At 49.5% G+C, this 21,866-nt stretch overlaps 1 pseudogene; it reads right to left on the bottom strand.

Moving 5' to 3' along the window:
* Positions 1-21,866, bottom strand: part of LOC121542056 — a 205,191-nt pseudogene that overhangs the window by 34,910 nt on the left and 148,415 nt on the right.

The raw sequence follows: 21,866 nt of genomic DNA, 5'->3' as shown, positions 1-21,866 counted from the left end.
CTCTCTCTCTCTCTCTCTCTCTCTCTCCTCTCTTCCTCTCTCTCTCTCTCTCTCTCTCCTCTCTCTCTCTCTCTCTCTCTCTCTCTCTCTCCTCCTCTCTCTCTCTCTCTCTCTCTCCTCCTCCTCTCTCTCTCTCCTCTCTCTCTCTCTCTCTCTCTCTCTCTCTCTCTCTCTCTCCTCTCTCTTCCTCTCTCTCTCTCTCTCTCTCTCTCTCTCTCTCCTCTCTCTCTCTCTCTCTCTCTCTCTCTCTCTCTCCTCTCTCTTCGGCCTTTTTGAATTCCTTGCTGAAGTTACACTGGGGAAATGGAGGAGGAATACTACACAATTACACAAAACAGTATGGACTGGGTCTCTCTCTCACTCTCTCTCTGAGGACAGTGATTCCTTGAGGACATCTGCCTCAAAAAGGGAACAAAAAACAGCTTCCTCTGTTCTTTCCCTTCTTCCACCTCCCCTTCCCTGTTATATCCTCCTCTTCCTCTCTCCACCTCATCCTCTTCCTCTCTCCACCTCATCCTCTTCCTCCTCTCTCCTCCTCCTCCTCTTCCTCTTCCCCTCTCCTCCTCCTCTCTCCTCCTCCCTCTTTCTCTCTCCTCCTCCCTCTTTCTCTCCTCCTCCTACCCTCTCCTCCTCCTCTTCCTTTCCTTTGCAGGTTTAGGCAGAAATCCCTCCAGAAGCTCCAATTTCCTTCTGAATCCCCTCTCTTCTGATCTCTCTCTCCCCTTCCTCCTCCTCTCTCCTCCTCTTCATCTCGCCTCCTCCTCATCTCGCCTCGTCCTCTCTCCTCCCTCTCCCCTCTCTCGCTCTCCCCCCTCCCTCTCTCCTCGTCCTCTCTCTCTCCAAGCAACCATTGTCATCACTCTAGGGGATAAGACAGGTGTGGCAGATCAAAAAATAAAAAGTGTTGGTGTGTGTAAATATTGGATACAGAACTTCCTGTGTATTTCTCTTCTGATGGACCTCCTCTCGGTCGGTCTAGAAGTCTATCTGTCGGTTTTGTCCGCCTGTCTAGACGTCCGTCCGCCTGTCTAAACGTCTGTCTGGAAGTCCGTCCGTCTGGCTGTTTAGATATCTGTCCAGACATCTGTCTGCTGTGATCTATATCTCTATCAGTTTACAGTACCTACCTCCTCCTCACTCTTTAGGGTGTGTGTGTACGTTGATGCGTGTGATTCTCTCTCTGAGAGAGAGAGAGAGAGAGAGAGAGAGAGAGAGAGAGAGAGAGAGAGAGAGAGAGAGAGAGAGAGAGAGAGAGAGAGAGAGAGAGAGAGAGAGAGAGAGAGAGAGAGAGAGAGAGAGAGAGAGAGAGAGAGAGAGAGAGAGAGAGAGAGAGAGAGAGAGAGAGAGAGAGAGAGAACTACTCCCTCATTGAATTGAAGGATAAATGCACCCAGCTGGAGGTAAGGCAGGTGGAGCTGGAACAGCAGGTGAACACACTCCAGTCAGCACAGACCCAGACAACAGTCCAGCACAACAACACCCCCTTAACTAGACCTGGAGAGCTGGAGGTAGAGAGAGACATGTCTGCACTCTGGACTGTGGTGAGACAACATCAACAGGAGAAAGAGCAGGAGCAGGAGAAGAACAGAGCACTAGAGGAGAGGATCAGAGTGCTGGAGGAGAAGATGAGAACGATGACGGGTGACAGAGAACAACCCATTAGAGAGCTGGCCACCCCCGCAGAGAAGCCAGCAGAACAGCCCACCTCAGATCCTGGCCAAAGTCTCGACACCGCAGCAGAACAGTACACCCTAGACCCTGACCATAGCCTCGACATCACAGACGGACAAACAAATGAAGAACCCCAAGCCCTGGGGACCCCAACCCCTCTGAGCAACCCCCCTGTCAGACACCCTGATAGCCCTCCTGATGACCCCCCCACACCCACTGAGGACATACACAAGCCACAGATTGTACTCCTTATGGACTCAAACGGGAAATATATACAAGAAAATAAACTTTTTCCAAAACACACGGTGTCTAAACTCTGGTGTCCAAACACCCAGCGCGCCCTAGACCTTCTGTCTGAGGACCGACTAGGATCACCCAGCCACATAATAATACACACAGGCACAAACGACCACAGCACTCAAGGGAGTGATTGAAAAAGCCTCTTCTACTTTCCCCAACGCACAAGTGGTTATCTCAACCCTGTTACCACGAAAATACTTCCACCCTGCTACCATACAGCGGGTAAACGCAAGTATTTCCCGTGACTGTGCATCAAAACCAAATGTCTACCTGGCCCACCACTCCACCCTGGACGTGAACAGCTTTTATGACCAGGTCCACCTATACAAGGCAGCAGTGCCCACCTTCGCCCGGACCCTAAAGGATATCGCTCTCAACCGCAGACCCAACACCTCACACAGGAGCAACAGATCAACAGACACCCCGCCCAGACCAGCGAGACACTCTCCCAGACCTGCGGGACCCCCCCCCCCCCAGGACCTACACATAGAGGACCCCCGCAGAGAGGACCTACATCCAGACCACAGCACCACCAGCCACATCTACACCCCCACCCCAACCAATTAACACCCCCCCAAACCAACCATGCCCACACCCCATTTAGGCCCCCTCAGATCAGACCTATGCCCCTCTTACCCACCCCAAGACCCCAACCCCCGCAAAGAGGGCCTCAACATGAAAGTCACACATATGCCCAGGCCGTGAGCAGGCAAACAGGCCCAACCCCCACTCTTACACTAGCCCAAGCCAATGGCATGTACCAGATGCTCAGCAGGCTCTGCTCACAATTACTGGCCTGAGGCCAAACCACACGACCAACAACATTAGAACCTTATGGAACACAAAGCCTTCACTATTTCATCCTGGAATATCCAAGGCCTGAGGTCATCTGCCTTTGGCCTAAAGAGCAGGAATCTGGACTTCACCAAAGAAATCGGAAATACAGACATTGTTATCCTACAAGAAACATGGTATAGAGTAGACCGAACCACTGGTTGCCCTCTAGGTTACAGAGAGCTGGTAGTCCCATCCACCAAACTACCAGGTGTGAAACAGGGAAGGGACTCAGGGGGTATGCTAATTTGGTATAGAGCAGACCTAACTCACTCTATTAAATTAATCAAAACAGGAACATTTTACATTTGGTTAGAAATTCAAAAGGAAATGATCTCAACAGAGAAAAATGTCCTCCTGTGTGCTACCTATATCCCCCCATTAGAATCCCCATACTTTAATGAAGACAGCTTCTCCATCCTAGAGGTGGGAGATCAACCATTTCCAGGCCCAGGGACATGTACTAGTCTGTGGCGACCTAAATGCCAGAACTGGACAAGAACCTGACACCCTCAGCACACAGGGGGACAAACACCTACCTGGAGGTGACAGCATTCCCTCCCCCATATGCCCCCCTAGGCACAACTACCACAATATAACCAACAAAAACGGGTCACGACTCCTGCAGCTCTGTCGCACGCTGGGTCTGTACATAGTCAATGGTAGGCTTCGAGGGGACTCCTATGGTAGGTACACCTATAGCTCATCTCTTGGCAGTAGTACTGTAGACTACTTTATCACTGACCTCAACCCAGAGTCTCTCAGAGCGTTCACAGTCAGCCCACTGACACCCCTATCAGACCACAGCAAAATCACAGTCTACTTGAACAGAGCAATACTCAATCATGAGGCATCAAAGCCAAAGGAACTGAATAATATTAAGAAAAGCTATAGATGGAAGGAAAGTAGTGTCGAAACCTACCAAAAAACAATTAGGCAACAACAAATTAAATCCATTCTAGACAACTTCCTGGACAAAACGTTCCACTGTAATAGTGAAGGTGTAAACTTGGCAGTAGAAAACCTAAACAGTATATTTTACCTCTCAGCTTCCCTATCAAATCTAAACATCTCTAACAGAAAACCAAATAAAATTAACAACAATGACAAATGGTTTGATGAAGAATGCAAAAACCTAAGAAAGAAATTGAGAAACCTATCCAACCAAAAACATGGAGACCCAGAAAACCTGAGCCTACCCCTTCACTATGGTGAATCACTAAAACAATACAGAAATACACTACGGAAAAAGAAGGAACAGCACGTCAGAAATCAGCTCAATGTAATTGAAGAATCCATAGACTCTAAACACTTCTGGGAAAATTGTAAAACACTAAACAAACACCACGAAGAGTTATCTAACGAAAACGGAGATGTATGGGTAAACCACTTCTCCAATCTTTTTGGCCCTATAACCGAGAACAAACAGCAAAAAAATATACATGATCAAATGCAAATCTTAGAATCAACTATTAAAGACTACCAGAACCCACTGGATTCTCCAATTACATTGAATGAACTACAGGACAAAATACAAACCCTCCAACCCAAAAAGGCCTGTGGTGTTGATGGTATCCTCAATGAAATGATAATATATACAGACCACAAATTCCAATTAGCTATACTTAAACTCTTTAACATCATCCTTAGCTCTGGCACCTTCCCCAATATTTGGAGCCAAGGACTGATCACCCCAATCCACAAAAGTGGAGACAAATTTGACCCCAATAACTACCGTGGGATATGCGTCAATAGCAACCTTGGGAAAATCCTCTGCATTATCATTAACAGCAGACTAGTTCATTTCCTCAGTGAAAACAATGTTCTGAGCAAATGTCAAATCGGCTTTTTACCAAATTACCGTATGACAGACCACGTATTCACCCTGCACACCCTAATTGACAAACAAACAAACCAAAACAAAGGCAAAGTCTTCTCATGCTTTGTTGATTTCAAAAAAGCTTGACTCAATTTGGCATGAGGGTCTGCTATACAAATTGATGGAAAGTGGGGTTGGGGGAAAAACATACAACATTATAAAATCCATGTACACAAACAACAAGTGTGCGGTTAAAATTGGCAAAAAACACACACAGGGCCGTGGGGTGAGACAGGGATGCAGTTTAAGCCCCACCCTCTTCAACATATATATCAACGAATTGGCGAGGGCACTAGAACAGTCTGCAGCACCCGGCCTCACCCTACTAGAATCTGAAGTCAAATGTCTTCTGTTTGCTGATGATCTGGTGCTTCTGTCACCAACCAAGTAGGGCCTACAGCAGCACTTAGATCTTCTGCACAGATTCTGTCAGACCTGGGCCCTGACAGTAAATCTCAGTAAGACAAAAATAATGGTGTTCCAAAAAAGGTCCAGTTGCCAGGGCCACAAATACAAATACCATCTAGACACCGTTGCCCTAGAGCACACAAAAAACTATACATACCTCGGCCTAAACATCAGCGCCACAGGTAACTTCCACAAAGCTGTGAACGATCTGAGAGACAAGGCAAGAAGGGCCTTCTATGCCATCAAAAGGAACATCAAATTTGACATCCCAATTAGGATCTGGTTAAAAATACTTGAATCAGTTATAGAACCCATTGCCCTTCATGGTTGTGAGGTCTGGGGTCCGCTCACCAACCAAGAATTCACAAAATGGGACAAACACCAAATTGAGACTCTGCATGCAGAATTCTGCAAAAACATCCTCCGTGTACAACGTAAAACACCAAATAATGCATGCAGAGCAGAATTAGGCCAATACCTGCTAATTATCAAAATCCAGAAAAGAGCCGTTAAATTATATAACCACTTAAAAGGAAGCGATTCCCAAACCTTCCATAACAAAGCCATCACCTACAGAGAGATGAACTTGGAGAAGAGTCCCCTAAGTAAGCTGGTCCTGGGGCTCTGTTCACAAACACAAACAGACCCCACAGAACCCCAGGACAACAACACAATTAGACCCAACCAAATCATGAGAAAACAAAAAGAGAATTACTTGACACATTGGAAAGAACAAACAAAAAAACAGAGCAAACTAGAATGCTATTTGGCCCTAAACAGAGAGTACACAGTGGCAGAATACCTGACCACTGTGACTGACCCAAACTTAAGGAAAGCTTTGACTATGTACAGACTCAGTGAGCATAGCCTTGCTATTGAGAAAGGACGCCGTAGGCAGACCTGGCTCTCAAGAGAAGACAGGCTATGTGCACACTGCCAACAAAATGAGGTGGAAACTGAGCTGCACTTTCTAACCTCCTGCCAAATGTATGACCATTTTATAGACACATATTTCCCTCAGATTACAGCGATCCACAAAGAATTAGAAAACAAACCCAATTTTTATAAACTCCCTTATCTACTGGGTGAAAAACCACAGTGTGCCATCACAGCTACAATATTTGTGACCTGTTGCCACAAGAAAAGGGCAACCAGTGAAGAACAAACACCAATGTAAATACAACCCATATTTATGTTGATTTATTTTCCCTTTTGTACTTTAACTATTTGCACATTGTTACAACACTGTATATATACATAATATGACATTTGAAATGTCTTTATTCTTTTGAAACTTCTGAGTGTAATGTTTACTGTTAATATTTATTGTTTATTTCACTTTTGTTTACTATCTACTTCACTTGCTTTGGCAATGTTAACATACGTTTCCCATGCCAATAAAGCCCTTAAATTGAAATTGAAATTGAATTGAGAGCCAGAGCCAGAGCCAGAGAGAGAGAGAGAGAGATAGATATACAGAGAGAGATACAGAGAGAGAGAGAGAGAGATAGGGTGAGAGATACATAGAGAGAGAGAGATACAGAGAGAGAGAGTTACTGAGAGAGAGGGAGAAGAGGGAGAGAGATACAGAGAGAGAGAGAGAGATAGCGAGAGAGAGATACAGAGAGAGAGAGAGAGAGAGAGAGAGGGATACTGAGAGGGAGAAGAGAGAGAGAGAGAGAGAGAGAGAGGGGGGAGAGAGAGGGGAGGAGAGAGAGAGAGAGAGAGAGAGAGAGAGAGAGAGGGGAGGAGAGAGAGAGAGAGATATACAGAGAGAGATACAGAGAGAGAGAGAGAGAGAGAGAGAGAGAGAGAGAGAGAGATAGCGAGAGAGAGAGATAGCGAGAGAGAGAGATAGCGAGAGAGAGAGAGAGAGAGAGAGAGAGAGAGAGAGAGAGAGAGCGAGAGAGAGAGATGGGGAGAGTGTGTGTGTGTTGCTCTGAGACTGTGATGGATTGAAGTAAATATGAGTAAATATGAGCCTGCTAGGGTAAACGCAGCTGGAAGAGAGTGGGAGTTAGAGAACAGATGTACTGAAGTCTATGTGTGATACCACAGTGTGTGTGTTTAACCAGCACTCCTGAGCAGAGCACAGCTGTCAGGGGTAAAAAGACCAGTTCAGCTAATGGGCAGTTAGTAGCATGTTACTACATTACTGACACACAGAGGCGAGAGCCAGGCACGTTCCTACATTGACACACCCGGTACGTGTGGTCCAATAGGCTGAAAGCTCCTTGGCTTAGCGGTTTCCCCTGGAGACCAGAGTCTCGATAAACACCAGCAGGGGATTTGATTGATCCTCAGCTACCTACCTCCATCTCTCCTCAGCTACCTACCTCCATCTCTCCATCCATCCTTAGCTACCTACCTCCATCTCTCCATCCATTCTTAGCTATCTGCGTTCCAATTAATCCCAAAGGTGTTCAAAAGGTCTTCAATGGGGTTCAGGGCTCTGTGCAGGCCAGTAGAGGTTCTTCCACACCGATCTCAACAAACCATTTCTGTATGGACCTTGCTTTGTGCACGGGGTCATTGTCATGCTGAAACAGGAAAGGCCATTCCCCAAACTGTTGCCATAAATTTGGACGCGCAGAATTGGGGCAGGTAGCGTTCTCCTGGCATCGGCCAAACCCAGATTTGTCCGTCGGACGTAAACATAAATGTTTTATCAAAATGCGAACACTAGCTTGCAGGTTCGCTAGCTAACGTTACGTGTATGATCTGTGTAGTAATATTATTCGTATCTCAGAGCCATTTTCATTGCTAGTTATAGCCTAATGTTACCTAGCTAGCTAGCTGGTTGGTTAGCTACCTGCAGATTCATGCAGGGCAGTAACGTTATGAGTTGGGATTATGGTTAATTGTTTAGCTAGCTAGTTAGCTACATGTCTAAACAAAAGACTCCACTGTGAAAGTAACCATTTCACTGTACCATTTACACCTTCTGTATCCTGTGCATGTAAAAAATAAACTTTGATTTTATTTGATATAGTATTTGTTTACCAGAGACGGTAATGTGAAGAACATGACCTGCACCAAAGTCAGATTAGGATATAACGTTAGGCCAACAAGACAGTGTCCATGTTTTAAAATTCTCTGGTAGAATGCCCTGCTTTTATTTAGTCACGCTCACAACTGTAAGCTATTTTCTGTAATTAGCTCGCTATTAACTTGTAAATAATGATCTTGTTGTGAGTTTATTTTCCTGTAATAATGACGACAAATGAGCTAAAGGGAAGATGTTGTCAGCTATATGATTTGGTCATTATTTGAACTGGCTAGCCAGCTAACTTAACATTAGCTAGCTAGCTAGCTAACAAGCTAGAAACGAACCAAAACATTGTTTAGAAAGTTGCTTTTAGTTGCCTGGTTTACTAGATTGACATATACTAAATTAATTACTAAACAAGTGGGTTTATTGGTGTTAAAATACACCAGTTATGCTATTTTGGACCACCAGGTTGCTGATGTCACGCAGCCTGTCATTTTTGTGTTTATACTTTTTCATAACGACAACGACAAGTTTGATGTCGGACGACAATATAATGTTTGTGATGTCACTGCGACAACTGTCTACAGACGTAGTATAAACCAGCCTTTAGTCTTGAAATCTTTGGTTGTTTAGTCCACTACCGTACTCACTCTGTTTAGCACATGGCCTCACATGTGAATCCTTAAAGAGATGGGTGGGGCTAAGGCTTAAGAGGGTGAGAACGACGCTGAATGGGTCCAGACAAAAGAAGAGCTCTCCAGTAGGTACCAAAACATTCAAGGGTCTGAACCTCTTCAACATGTACCACACTGAACCCCTACAACATGTACCACACTGAACCCCTTCAACATGTACCACACTGAACCTCTACAACATAACCTCTACACATGGGCAACATATCCCCACTGCCAGGGCAACATATCCCCACTGCCAGGGCAACATATCCCCACTGCCAGGGCAACATATCCCCACTGCCAGGGCAACATATCCCCACTGCCAGGGCAACATATCCCCACTGCCAGAGCAACATATCCCCACTGCCAGGGCAACATATCCCCACTGCCAGGGCAACATATCCCCACTGCCAGGGCAACATATCCCTCAGGGCAGGACCAATTAGCTGGTGTGGGAGCACTATTGTCTCCCTGTAATAAAGGGCTCCTCTGTGTTCCTCTACTCCTGGATAACCCAGAGCAGGGAGGAAGGAGTGGCGGTGTCCGTCCCAGCGTACCTCAGTGGTAAAGGATACTTCCCGTTCGGACCGGCTGCTATGCGGTAGTCGCTGTAGCTGTTACTGGGGTGGAAGTTGAACACAAACATAACGTTGGCTCTTTCAAACACGATCACTTTATCCTTCTCATCCACCGTGGTCATCAACACCTGAAGGAGAGAGGAAGAGATGAGGATGGATGGATGGATTGATGAGAGGAAAGAGAAGAGTACATAATTGTGATTGTGATACCAGCAGTCCTCCAGTGACTGTTAATCTTCTAAAACCTTTAGGCCAGTGGTGTCCAGTCTTACTAGCAAAGTGTCCAACTAGTCAAACACCTGATTCAACTAGTCATATATGAAATGTAATAATACAACAATATAATTTACATTTAGCAGATGCTCTTATCCAGAGCGAGTGTTAGTTCACGAAAGGCTGTGTGACGTAGGTTCGTACTCTACGGATGTTGTAGAGCAGGGTTGCCCAACCCTGTTCCTGGAGAGCTACCCTCCTGTAGGTTTTCGCTCCAACCCCAGGTGTTACTAACCTGATTCATCGTATCAACCTGCTAATTATTAGAATCCGGTGTGCTAGATTAGGGTTGGAGCAAAAACCTACAGGACGGTAGCTCTCCAGGAACAGGGTTGGGCAACCCTGCTCTACAACATTTTTGATGAGAATGAACCTGCAGGAGCGAGTCACTGCTTTGATGTTTGCAGAGAACGACAGGGTGCTGTCCAGCGTCACACCATATATACAGTGCATTCGGAAAGTATTCAGACTCCTTTACTTTTTCCACACTTACGTTACAGCCTTATTCTAAAATATATATATATATTTTTTAATGGTCTCAATCTACACACAATACCCCATAATGACAAAGCAAAAACAAGTTTAGAAATGTTGGAACATTTATTACAAATAAAAACCGAAAACATCACATTTACATAAGTACTCAGACCCTTTACTCAGTATTTTGTTGAAGCACCTTTGGCAGCGATTACAGCCTCGAGTCTTCTTCGGTTTGGCACACCTGCATTTGGGGTGTTTCTCCCATTCTTCTCTGCAGATCCTCTCAAGCTCTGTCAGGTTGGATGGGGAGCGTTGCTGCACAGCTATTTTCATGTCTCTCCAGAGATGTTCGATCGGGTTCAAGTCCAGGCTCTGGCTGGGCCACTCAAGGACATTCAGAGACTTGTCCCAAAGCCACTCCTGCGTTGTCTTGGCTGTGTGCTTAGGGTCGTTGTCCTGTTGGAAGGTGAACCTTCGCCCCAGTCTGAGGTCCTGAGCGTTCTGGAGCAGGTTTTCATCAAGGATCTCCCTGTACTTTTCTCTGTTCATCTTTCCCTCAATCCTGACTAGTCTCATAGCCCTGCCACTGAAAAACATCCCACAGCATGATGCTGCCACCACCTTGCTTCACCGTAGAGATGGTGCAAGGTTTCCTCCAGACGTGACGCTTGGCATTCAGACCAGAGAATCTTGTTTCTCATGGTCTGAGAGTCCTTTAGGTGTCTTTTGGCAAACTCCAAGCAGGCTGTCATGTGCCTTACTAAGGAGTGGCTTCCGTCTGGCCACTCTACCATAAAGGCCTGATTGGTGGAGTGCTGCAGAGATGGTTGTCCTTCTGGTAGGTTTTCCCATCTCCACAGAGGAACTCTGGAGCGCTGTCAGAGTGACAATCGGGTTCTTGGTCACCTCCCTGACCAAGGCCCTTCTCCCCCGATTGCTCAGTTTGGCCGGGCAGCCAGCTCTAGGAAGAGTCTTGGTGGTTCAAAACTTCTTCCATTTAATAATGATGGAGGCCACTGTGTTCTTGGGGACCTTCAATTCTGCAGAAATGTTTTGGTACCCTTCCGCAGATCTGTACCTCGACACAATCCTGTCTCGGAGCTCTACGGACAATTCCTTCGACCTCATGGCTTGGTTTTTGCTCTGACATGCACTGTCAACTGTGGGACCTTATATAGACAGGTGTGTGCCTTTCCAAATCATGTCCAATCAATTTAATTTACCACAGGTGGACTCCAATCAAGATGTAGAAACATCTTAAGGATGATCAATGGAAACAGCATCTGAGCTCAATTTCGAGTAACACAGCAAAGGGTCTGAATATCTGTGGAGGGAGCTGAAGGTTTGAGTTGCCCAACGTCAGGCTCGAAACCTTAATGACTTGGAGAAGATCTGCAAAGAGGAGTGGGACAAAATCCCTCCTGAGATGTGTGCAAACCTGGTTGCCAACTACAAGAAACGTCTGACCTCTGTGATTGCCAACAAGAGTTTCGCCACCAAGTACTAAGTCATGTTTTGCAGAGGGGTCAAATACTTATTTCCCTCATTAAAAATGCAAATCAATTTATAACATTTTTGACATGCGTTTTTCTGGATTTTCTGTCTCTCACTGTTCAATAAACCTACCATTTAAAATTATAGACTGATCATGTCTTTGTCATTGGGAAAACATACAAAATCAGCAGGGGATCAAATACTTTTTTCCCCTCACTGTACCACCACTCCAGTACCCCTGCACATTGAATAAGGTACTGACACTGACCTGTATATACAACCACTCCAGTACCCCTGCACATTGAATAAGGTACTGACCTGTATATCCAACCACTCCAGTACCCCTGAACATTGAATAAGGTACTGACCTGTTTATCCAACCACTCCAGTACCCCTGCACATTGAATAAGGTACTGACCTGTATATCCAACCACTCCAGTACCCCTGCACATTGAATAAGGTACTGACCTGTATATCCAACCACTCCAGTACCCCTGAACATTGAATAAGGTACTGACCTGTATATCCAACCACTCCAGTACCCCTGCACATTGAATAAGGTACTGACACTGACCTGTATATACAACCACTCCAGTTTCTTTAACTCTCATCATAGTTCTTCTGTTAGTAAAAAAATAAAATATTATCTATATTATTATTATTATTATTATTATTATTATTATTATTATTATTATTATTACTACTACTGCATTGTTGGGAAAGAGCTCTCAGGGTAAGAATGTCACAGTAGTGTTTTACACCTGTTGTATATGCACCTGGCATATAAACTTTGAAACTTGCACCTTGCAGGTAACGTGGTGGCATGGAGGGGCATCTGAAACAAGATGGAGGAAAAGCTGCTGGAGTCAAGAGTTCAAGGTTCAGGCCTGTCTACAGTCTGGACATCACTGAGCCTAAAGTCTTCCTCCAGTGGTGGACGATGAGATACGATGAGATACAGGACCTTTTCTTTTCTCTCAACGCAGAGCAGCAAGATACTTTATCAACTGGAGGGGCATGGAAGAGCTTTTCTCTCAACGCAGAGCAGCAAGAGACTTTATCAACTGGAGGGGCATGGAAGAGCTTTTCTCTCAACGCAGAGCAGCAAGATACTTTATCAACTGGAGGGGCATGGAAGAGCATGTGAAATGAGGGCCTCCTTGTATGTGACAGGAGTTTGTTCATTGAGAAGTGAGTAATGTATAATGTAATAATACTCTTGACTTGATATAGGCCGAGTGGCGCAGTGGTCTGCATCGCAGTGCTAGCTGTGCCACTAGAGATCCTGGTTCGAATCCAGGCTCTGTCGTAGCCAGCCGCGACCGGGAGACCCATGGGGCGGCGCGCAATTGGCCCAGCGTCGTCCAGGGTAGGGGAGGGAATGGCCGGCAGGGATGTAGCTCAGTTGGTAGAGCATGGCGTTTGCAACGCCAGGGTTGTGGTTTCGATTCCCACAGGGGGTATGAAAAATAATAATGTATGCACTAACTGTAAGTCGCTCTGGATAAGAGCGTCTGCTAAAATGACTAAAATGTAAAATGTAAATATACTCACATTTGTTCATGATAAATTATATTTTAAAATAGACAAGACCAATAAAGAACTTTGCTGATTGCAGTGTCTTATCTCCTAATCAAGACAAGCCATACAAAATTATTAAGTTAAAATGAATGAAAGTGGGCCTCCCGAGTGGCCCAGCGGTCTAAGGTACTGCAGTGCTGGAGGCGTCACTACAGACCCCTGGTTCGATCCTGGGCTGTGTCACAGCCGGCCGCGACCGGGAGACCCATGAAGCGGCGCCCAACTCGTCCAGCGTCGTCCGGGTTAGGGGAGGGTTTGGCCGGGCCGGGATGTCCTTGTCCCATCGCCCTCTAGCGACTCCTTGTGGCGGGCCGGGCGCATGCAGGCTGACACGGTTACCAGTTGTACCTCCGACACATTGGTGCGGCTGGCTTCCAGGTTAAGCGAGCAGGGTCGTGTTTCGGAGGACGCATGGCTCTCGACCTTCGCCTCTCCCGTGTCCGTACGGGAGTTGCAGCGATGGGACAAGACTGTAACTACCAATTGGATATCACAAAATTGTGAAGAAAAACGGGTTAAAAAATATACACATTTATAAAAATGAATGAAAGTAAGGTCTGTAAATCCTACCTTCTGTGAGGCCAGCCATCCATATTTGTCCTCAGTGAGGTTCATGTCTCTGTCAAAGGCGTACAGCTGTGTGTAGCGTAGGTTGTTGTCAGGGTCCAACAGGTTGTACTGACGACGGGCGTACTTATAACTCTCACAATTACCTATCCTGGGGAAGTCCAGCCACTCTGGGTGGCCAAACTCATTACCTATGGAGAGAGACAGAAAGAACACAGATCTTTACTGTGAGAGAGAGATGCACAAAAAGACAGAGAGACAGACAGACAAACAGACAGGGAGAGATGGAGAGTGGAAAGAGATCCTACTAGAAAGAGGGGAGAGGGGGAGAGAGGGCCTACTAGAGAGAGAGAGAGAGGAGAGAGGGCCTACTAGAGAGAGGGGAGAGGGGGAGAGAGGGCCTACTAGAGAGAGGGGAGAGGGGGAGAGTGGGCCTACTAGAGAGAGGGGAGAGGGGGAGAGAGGGCCTACTAGAGAGAGGGGAGAGGGGGAGAGAGGGCCTACTAGAGAGAGGGAGAGAGGGGGAGAGTGGGCCTACTAGAGAGAGGGGAGAGGGGGAGAGAGGGCCTACTAGAGAGAGGGGAGAGGGGGAGAGAGGGCCTACTAGAGAGAGGGAGAGAGGGGGAGAGAGGGCCTACTAGAGAGAGAGAGAGAGAGGAGAGAGGGCCTACTAGAGAGAGGGGAGAGGGGGGAGAGAGGGCCTACTAGAGAGAGGGGAGAGGGGGAGAGAGGGCCTACTAGAGAGAGAGAGAGAGGAGAGAGGGCCTACTAGAGAGAGAGAGAGAGGAGAGAGGGCCTACTAGAGAGAGGGGAGAGGGGGAAAGAGGGCCTACTAGAGAGAGGGGAGAGGGGGAGAGAGGGCCTACTAGAGAGAGGGGAGAGGGGGAGAGAGGGCCTACTAGAGAGAGAGAGAGGAGAGAGGGCCTACTAGAGAGAGAGGAGAGAGGGCCTACTAGAGAGAGAGGAGAGAGGGCCTACTAGAGAGAGAGGAGAGAGGGCCTACTAGAGAGAGAGAGGGGAGAGGGCCTACTAGAGAGAGAGAGGAGAGAGGGCCTACTAGAGAGAGAGAGAGGAGAGAGGGCCTACTAGAGAGAGAGAGAGAGAGAGGAGAGAGGGCCTACTAGAGAGAGGGGAGAGAGGGCCTACTAGAGAGAGGGGAGAGAGAGGGCCTACTAGAGAGAGAGAGAGGAGAGAGGGCCTACTAGAGAGAGAGAGGAGAGAGGGCCTACTAGAGAGAGAGAGGAGAGAGGGCCTACTAGAGAGAGAGAGAGGAGAGAGGGCCTACTAGAGAGAGAGAGAGAGGAGAGAGGGCCTACTAGAGAGAGAGAGAGGAGAGAGGGCCTACTAGAGAGAGAGGAGAGAGGGCCTACTAGAGAGAGAGAGAGAGGAGAGAGGGCCTACTAGAGAGAGAGAGGAGAGAGGGCCTACTAGAGAGAGAGAGAGAAGGAGAGAGGGCCTACTAGAGAGAGAGAGGAGAGAGGGCCTACTAGAGAGAGGGAGAGAGGGCCTACTAGAGAGAGAGAGGGAGAGAGGGCCTACTAGAGAGAGAGAGGAGAGAGGGCCTACTAGAGAGAGAGAGAGGAGAGAGGGCCTACTAGAGAGAGAGAGAGGGCCTACTAGAGAGAGGGGAGAGAGGGCCTACTAGAGAGAGAGAGGAGAGAGGGCCTACTAGAGAGAGAGGAGAGAGGGCCTACTAGAGAGAGAGGAGAGAGGGCCTACTAGAGAGAGAGAGAGGAGAGAGGGCCTACTAGAGAGAGAGGAGAGAGGGCCTACTAGAGAGAGAGAGAGAGAGAGGGCCTACTAGAGAGAGAGAGAGAGAGAGGGCCTACTAGAGAGAGAGAGGAGAGAGGGCCTACTAGAGAGGGGGGAGAGAGGGCCTACTAGAGAGAGAGAGGAGAGAGGGCCTACTAGAGAGAGAGAGAGAGGAGAGAGGGCCTACTAGAGAGAGAGAGGAGAGAGGGCCTACTAGAGAGAGGGGAGAGAGGGCCTACTAGAGAGAGAGAGGGAGAGAGGGCCTACTAGAGAGAGAGAGAGGAGAGAGGGCCTACTAGAGAGAGAGAGAGGAGAGAGGGCCTACTAGAGAGAGGGGAGAGAGGGCCTACTAGAGAGAGAGAGGAGAGAGGGCCTACTAGAGAGAGAGAGGAGAGAGGGCCTACTAGAGAGAGAGGAGAGAGGGCCTACTAGAGAGAGAGAGGAGAGAGGGCCTACTAGAGAGAGAGGAGAGAGGGCCTACTAGAGAGAGAGAGGGCCTACTAGAGAGAGAGAGAGAGAGGGCCTACTAAAGAGAGAGAGAGAGAGAGAGAGGGCCTACTAGAGAGAGAGAGGAGAGAGGGCCTACTAGAGAGAGGGGAGAGAGGGCCTACTAGAGAGAGAGTGTAGAGAGGGCCTACTAGAGAGAGAGAGGAGAGAGGGCCTACTAGAGAGAGAGGAGAGAGGGCCTACTAGAGAGAGAGAGAGAGGAGAGAGGGCCTACTAGAGAGAGAGGAGAGGGCCTACTAGAGAGAGAGGAGAGAGGGCCTACTAGAGAGAGAGAGGAGAGAGGGCCTACTAGAGAGAGAGGAGAGAGGGCCTACTAGAGAGAGAGAGGAGAGGGCCTACTAGAGAGAGAGAGGAGAGAGGGCCTACTAGAGAGAGAGGAGAGAGGGCCTACTAGAGAGAGAGGAGAGAGGGCCTACTAGAGAGAGAGAGGAGAGAGGGCCTACTAGAGAGAGAGAGGAGAGAGGGCCTACTAGAGAGAGAGAGGGCCTACTAGAGAGAGAGAGAGAGAGGGCCTACTAGAGAGAGAGAGAGAGAGGGCCTACTAGAGAGAGAGAGAGAGAGAGGGCCTACTAGAGAGAGAGAGGAGAGAGGGCCTACTAGAGAGAGGGGAGAGAGGGCCTACTAGAGAGAGAGAGGAGAGAGGGCCTACTAGAGAGAGAGAGGAGAGGGCCTACTAGAGAGAGAGAGAGAGAGGAGAGAGGGCCTACTAGAGAGAGAGGAGAGGGCCTACTAGAGAGAGAGAGAGAGGAGAGAGGGCCTACTAGAGAGAGAGAGGAGAGAGGGCCTACTAGAGAGAGGGGAGAGAGGGCCTACTAGAGAGAGAGAGGAGAGAGGGGCCTACTAGAGAGAGAGAGGAGAGAAGGCCTACTAGAGAGAGAGGAGAGAGGGCCTACTAGAAAGAGAGGAGAGAGGGCCTACTAGAGAGAGAGGAGAGAGAGGGCCTACTAGAGAGAGAGGAGAGAGAGGGCCTACTAGAGAGAGAGAGGAGAGAGGGCCTACTAGAGAGAGAAGAGAGAGGGCCTACTAGAGAGAGAGAGGAGAGAGGGCCTACTAGAGAGAGAGAGGAGAGAGGGCCTACTAGAGAGAGAGAGGAGAGAGGGCCTACTAGAGAGAGAGAGGAGAGAGGGCCTACTAGAGAGAGAGAGAGAGGAGAGAGGGCCTACTAGAGAGAGAGAGAGAGGGGAGAGGGCCTACTAGAGAGAGAGGAGAGAGGGCCTACTAGAGAGAGAGGAGAGAGGGCCTACTAGAGAGAGAGGAGAGAGGGCCTACTAGAGAGAGGAGAGAGGGCCTACTAGAGAGAGAGAGAGAGAGAGGAGAGAGGGCCTACTAGAGAGAGAGGAGAGAGGGCCTACTAGAGAGAGAGGAGAGAGGGCCTACTAGAGAGAGAGAGAGGGGAGAGGGCCTACTAGAGAGAGAGAGAGGAGAGAGGGCCTACTAGAGAGAGGGGAGAGAGGGCCTACTAGAGAGAGAGAGAGAGGAGAGAGGGCCTACTAGAGAGAGAGGAGAGAGGGCCTACTAGAGAGAGAGAGGAGAGAGGGCCTACTAGAGAGAGAGAGAGAGAGAGGGCCTACTAGAGAGAGAGAGGAGAGAGGGCCTACTAGAGAGAGAGAGAGAGAGGAGAGAGGGCCTACTAGAGAGAGAGGAGAGAGGGCCTACTAGAGAGAGGGGAGAGAGGGCCTACTAGAGAGAGAGGAGAGAGGGCCTACTAGAGAGAGAGGAGAGAGGGCCTACTAGAGAGAGAGAGAGAGGAGAGAGGGCCTACTAGAGAGAGAGAGAGAAGGAAGGGCCTACTAGAGAGAGAGGAGAGAGGGCCTACTAGAGAGAGAGGAGAGAGGGCCTACTAGAGAGAGAGGAGAGAGAGGGCCTACTAGAGAGAGAGAGGAGAGAGGGCCTACTAGAGAGAGAGAGGAGAGAGGGCCTACTAGAGAGAGAGAGAGGGCCTACTAGAGAGAGAGGAGAGAGGGCCTACTAGAGAGAGAGGAGAGAGAGGGCCTACTAGAGAGAGAGGAGAGAGAGGGCCTACTAGAGAGAGAGGAGAGAGGGCCTACTAGAGAGAGAGAGGAGAGAGGGCCTACTAGAGAGAGAGAGGAGAGAGGGCCTACTAGAGAGAGAGAGAGGAGAGAGGTCCTACTAGAGAGAGAGAGAGAGGAGAGAGGGCCTACTAGAGAGAGAGGAGAGAGGGCCTACTAGAGAGAGAGGAGAGAGGGCCTACTAGAGAGAGAGGAGAGAGGGCCTACTAGAGAGAGGAGAGAGGGCCTACTAGAGAGAGAGAGAGGAGAGAGGGCCTACTAGAGAGAGAGGAGAGAGGAGAGAGGGCCTACTAGAGAGAGAGAGGAGAGAGGGCCTACTAGAGAGAGAGGAGAGAGGGCCTACTAGAGAGAGGGGAGAGAGGGCCTACTAGAGAGAGAGAGAGAGGAGAGAGGGCCTACTAGAGAGAGAGAGGAGAGAGGGCCTACTAGAGAGAGAGAGAGAGGAGAGAGGGCCTACTAGAGAGAGAGGAGAGAGGGCCTACTAGAGAGAGGGGAGAGAGGGCCTACTAGAGAGAGAGAGGAGAGAGGGCCTACTAGAGAGAGAGAGGAGAGAGGGGCCTACTAGAGAGAGAGGAGAGAGGGGCCTACTAGAGAGAGGAGAGAGGGCCTACTAGAGAGAGAGAGGAGAGAGGGCCTACTAGAGAGAGAGAGAGAGGAGAGAGGGCCTACTAGAGAGAGAGGAGAGAGAGCCTACTAGAGAGAGAGGAGAGAGAGGGCCTACTAGAGAGAGAGGAGAGAGGGCCTACTAGAGAGAGAGAGAGAGAGGGCCTACTAGAGAGAGAGAGGAGAGAGGGCCTACTAGAGAGAGAGAGGAGAGAGGGCCTACTAGAGAGAGAGGAGAGAGGGCCTACTAGAGAGAGAGGAGAGAGGGCCTACTAGAGAGAGAGAGGAGAGAGGGCCTACTAGAGAGAGAGAGGAGAGAGGGCCTACTAGAGAGAGAGGAGAGGGCCTACTAGAGAGAGAGGAGAGAGGGCCTACTAGAGAGAGAGAGAGGAGAGAGGGCCTACTAGAGAGAGAGGAGAGAGGGCCTACTAGAGAGAGAGGAGAGAGGGCCTACTAGAGAGAGAGGAGAGAGGGCCTACTAGAGAGAGAGAGAGAGAGAGAGGGCCTACTAGAGAGAGAGAGAGAGAGAGGAGAGAGGGCCTACTAGAGAGAGAGAGAGAGAGAGAGAGAGGGCCTACTAGAGAGAGAGAGAGAGAAGGAGAGAGGGCCTACTAGAGAGAGAGAGAGAGGAGAGAGGGCCTACTAGAGAGAGAGAGAGAGAGAGAGAGGGCCTACTAGAGAGAGAGAGAGGAGAGAGGGCCTACTAGAGAGAGAGGAGAGGAGAGAGGGCCTACTAGAGAGAGAGAGAGAGAGGGCCTACTAGAGAGAGAGAGAGAGAGAGAGAGGGCCTACTAGAGAGAGAGAGAGAGGAGAGAGGGCCTACTAGAGAGAGAGAGAGAGGAGAGAGGGCCTACTAGAGAGAGAGGAGAGAGGGCCTACTAGAGAGAGAGGAGAGAGGGCCTACTAGAGAGAGAGAGGAGAGAGGGCCTACTAGAGAGAGAGAGAGGAGAGAGGGCCTACTAGAGAGAGAGAGAGGAGAGAGGGCCTACTAGAGAGAGAGGAGAGAGGGCCTACTAGAGAGAGAGGAGAGAGGGCCTACTAGAGAGAGAGAGAGAGGAGAGAGGGCCTACTAGAGAGAGAGAGAGGAGAGAGGGCCTACTAGAGAGAGAGGAGAGAGGGCCTACTAGAGAGAGAGGAGAGAGGGCCTACTAGAGAGAGAGAGGAGAGAGCGCCTACTAGAGAGAGAGAGGAGAGGAGAGAGGGCCTACTAGAGAGAGAGAGAGAGAGGGCCTACTAGAGAGAGAGAGAGAGAGGGCCTACTAGAGAGAGAGGGAGAGGAGAGAGGGCCTACTAGAGAGAGGAGAGAGGGCCTACTAGAGAGAGAGAGAGAGAGGAGAGAGGGCCTACTAGAGAGAGAGAGGAGAGAGGGCCTACTAGAGAGAGAGGAGAGAGGGCCTACTAGAGAGAGAGAGGAGAGAGGGCCTACTAGAGAGAGAGGAGAGAGGGCCTACTAGAGAGAGGAGAGAGGGCCTACTAGAGAGAGAGAGGAGAGAGGAGAGCCTACTAGAGAGAGAGAGAGGAGAGAGGGCCTACTAGAGAGAGAGAGAGGGAGAGAGGGCCTACTAGAGAGAGAAGAGAGAGGGCCTACTAGAGAGAGAGGAGAGAGGGCCTACTAGAGAGAGAGAGAGGAGAGAGGGCCTACTAGAGAGAGAAGAGAGAGGGCCTACTAGAGAGAGAGGAGAGAGGGCCTACTAGAGAGAGAGGAGAGAGGGCCTACTAGAGAGAGAGAGAGGAGAGAGGGCCTACTAGAGAGAGAGGGAGAGAGGGCCTACTAGAGAGAGAGAGAGGAGAGAGGGCCTACTAGAGAGAGAAGAGAGAGGGCCTACTAGAGAGAGAGAGGGAGAGGGGGGCCTACTAGAGAGAGAGAGAGGAGAGAGGGCCTACTAGAGAGAGAGAGAGAGGAGAGAGGGCCTACTAGAGAGAGAGAGGGGAGAGGGCCTACTAGAGAGAGAGAGGGGAGAGGGCCTACTAGAGAGAGAGGAGAGAGAGCCTACTAGAGAGAGAGGAGAGAGGGCCTACTAGAGAGAGAGAGGAGAGAGAGGGCCTACTAGAGAGAGAGGAGAGAGAGCCTACTAGAGAGAGAGAGGAGAGAGGGCCTACTAGAGAGAGAGAGGGGAGAGAGCCTACTAGAGAGAGAGAGGAGAGAGGGCCTACTAGAGAGAGAGAGGAGAGAGGGCCTACTAGAGAGAGAGAGGAGAGAGGGCCTACTAGAGAGAGAGAGAGGAGAGAGGGCCTACTAGAGAGAGAGAGGAGAGAGGGCCTACTAGAGAGAGAGAGAGGAGAGAGGGCCTACTAGAGAGAGAGAGAGGAGAGAGGGCCTACTAGAGAGAGAGAGGAGAGAGAGGGCCTACTAGAGAGAGAGGAGAGAGGGGGCCTACTAGAGAGAGAGGAGAGAGGGCCTACTAGAGAGAGAGGAGAGAGAGGGCCTACTAGAGAGAGAGAGAGAGAGAGGGCCTACTAGAGAGAGAGAGGAGAGAGAGGGCCTACTAGAGAGAGAGGAGAGAGGGCCTACTAGAGAGAGAGGAGAGAGAGGGCCTACTAGAGAGAGAGGAGAGAGGGGGCCTACTAGAGAGAGGAGAGAGGGCCTACTAGAGAGAGAGGAGAGAGAGGGCCTACTAGAGAGAGAGAGGAGAGAGGGCCTACTAGAGAGAGAGGAGAGAGGGCCTACTAGAGAGAGAGGAGAGAGAGGGCCTACTAGAGAGAGAGGAGAGAGGGCCTACTAGAGAGAGAGAGGAGAGAGAGGGCCTACTAGAGAGAGAGGAGAGAGGGCCTACTAGAGAGAGAGAGGAGAGAGAGGGCCTACTAGAGAGAGAGGAGAGAGGGCCTACTAGAGAGAGAGAGGAGAGAGAGGGCCTACTAGAGAGAGAGGAGAGAGGGCCTACTAGAGAGAGAGAGGAGAGAGAGGGCCTACTAGAGAGAGAGAGGAGAGAGGGCCTACTAGAGAGAGAGGAGAGAGAGGGCCTACTAGAGAGAGAGGAGAGAGGGGGCCTACTAGAGAGAGGAGAGAGGGCCTACTAGAGAGAGAGAGGAGAGAGAGGGCCTACTAGAGAGAGAGAGGAGAGAGGGCCTACTAGAGAGAGAGGAGAGAGAGGGCCTACTAGAGAGAGAGAGGAGAGAGAGGGCCTACTAGAGAGAGAGGAGAGAGGGCCTACTAGAGAGAGAGAGGAGAGAGAGGGCCTACTAGAGAGAGAGGAGAGAGGGCCTACTAGAGAGAGAGAGGAGAGAGAGGGCCTACTAGAGAGA

The sequence above is a fragment of the Coregonus clupeaformis genome, unplaced genomic scaffold (genome assembly GCF_020615455.1).
Source record: "Coregonus clupeaformis isolate EN_2021a unplaced genomic scaffold, ASM2061545v1 scaf0208, whole genome shotgun sequence".
Lineage (NCBI taxonomy): Eukaryota > Metazoa > Chordata > Actinopteri > Salmoniformes > Salmonidae > Coregonus > Coregonus clupeaformis.
This window is presented reverse-complemented; position numbering and strand designations above follow the sequence as displayed.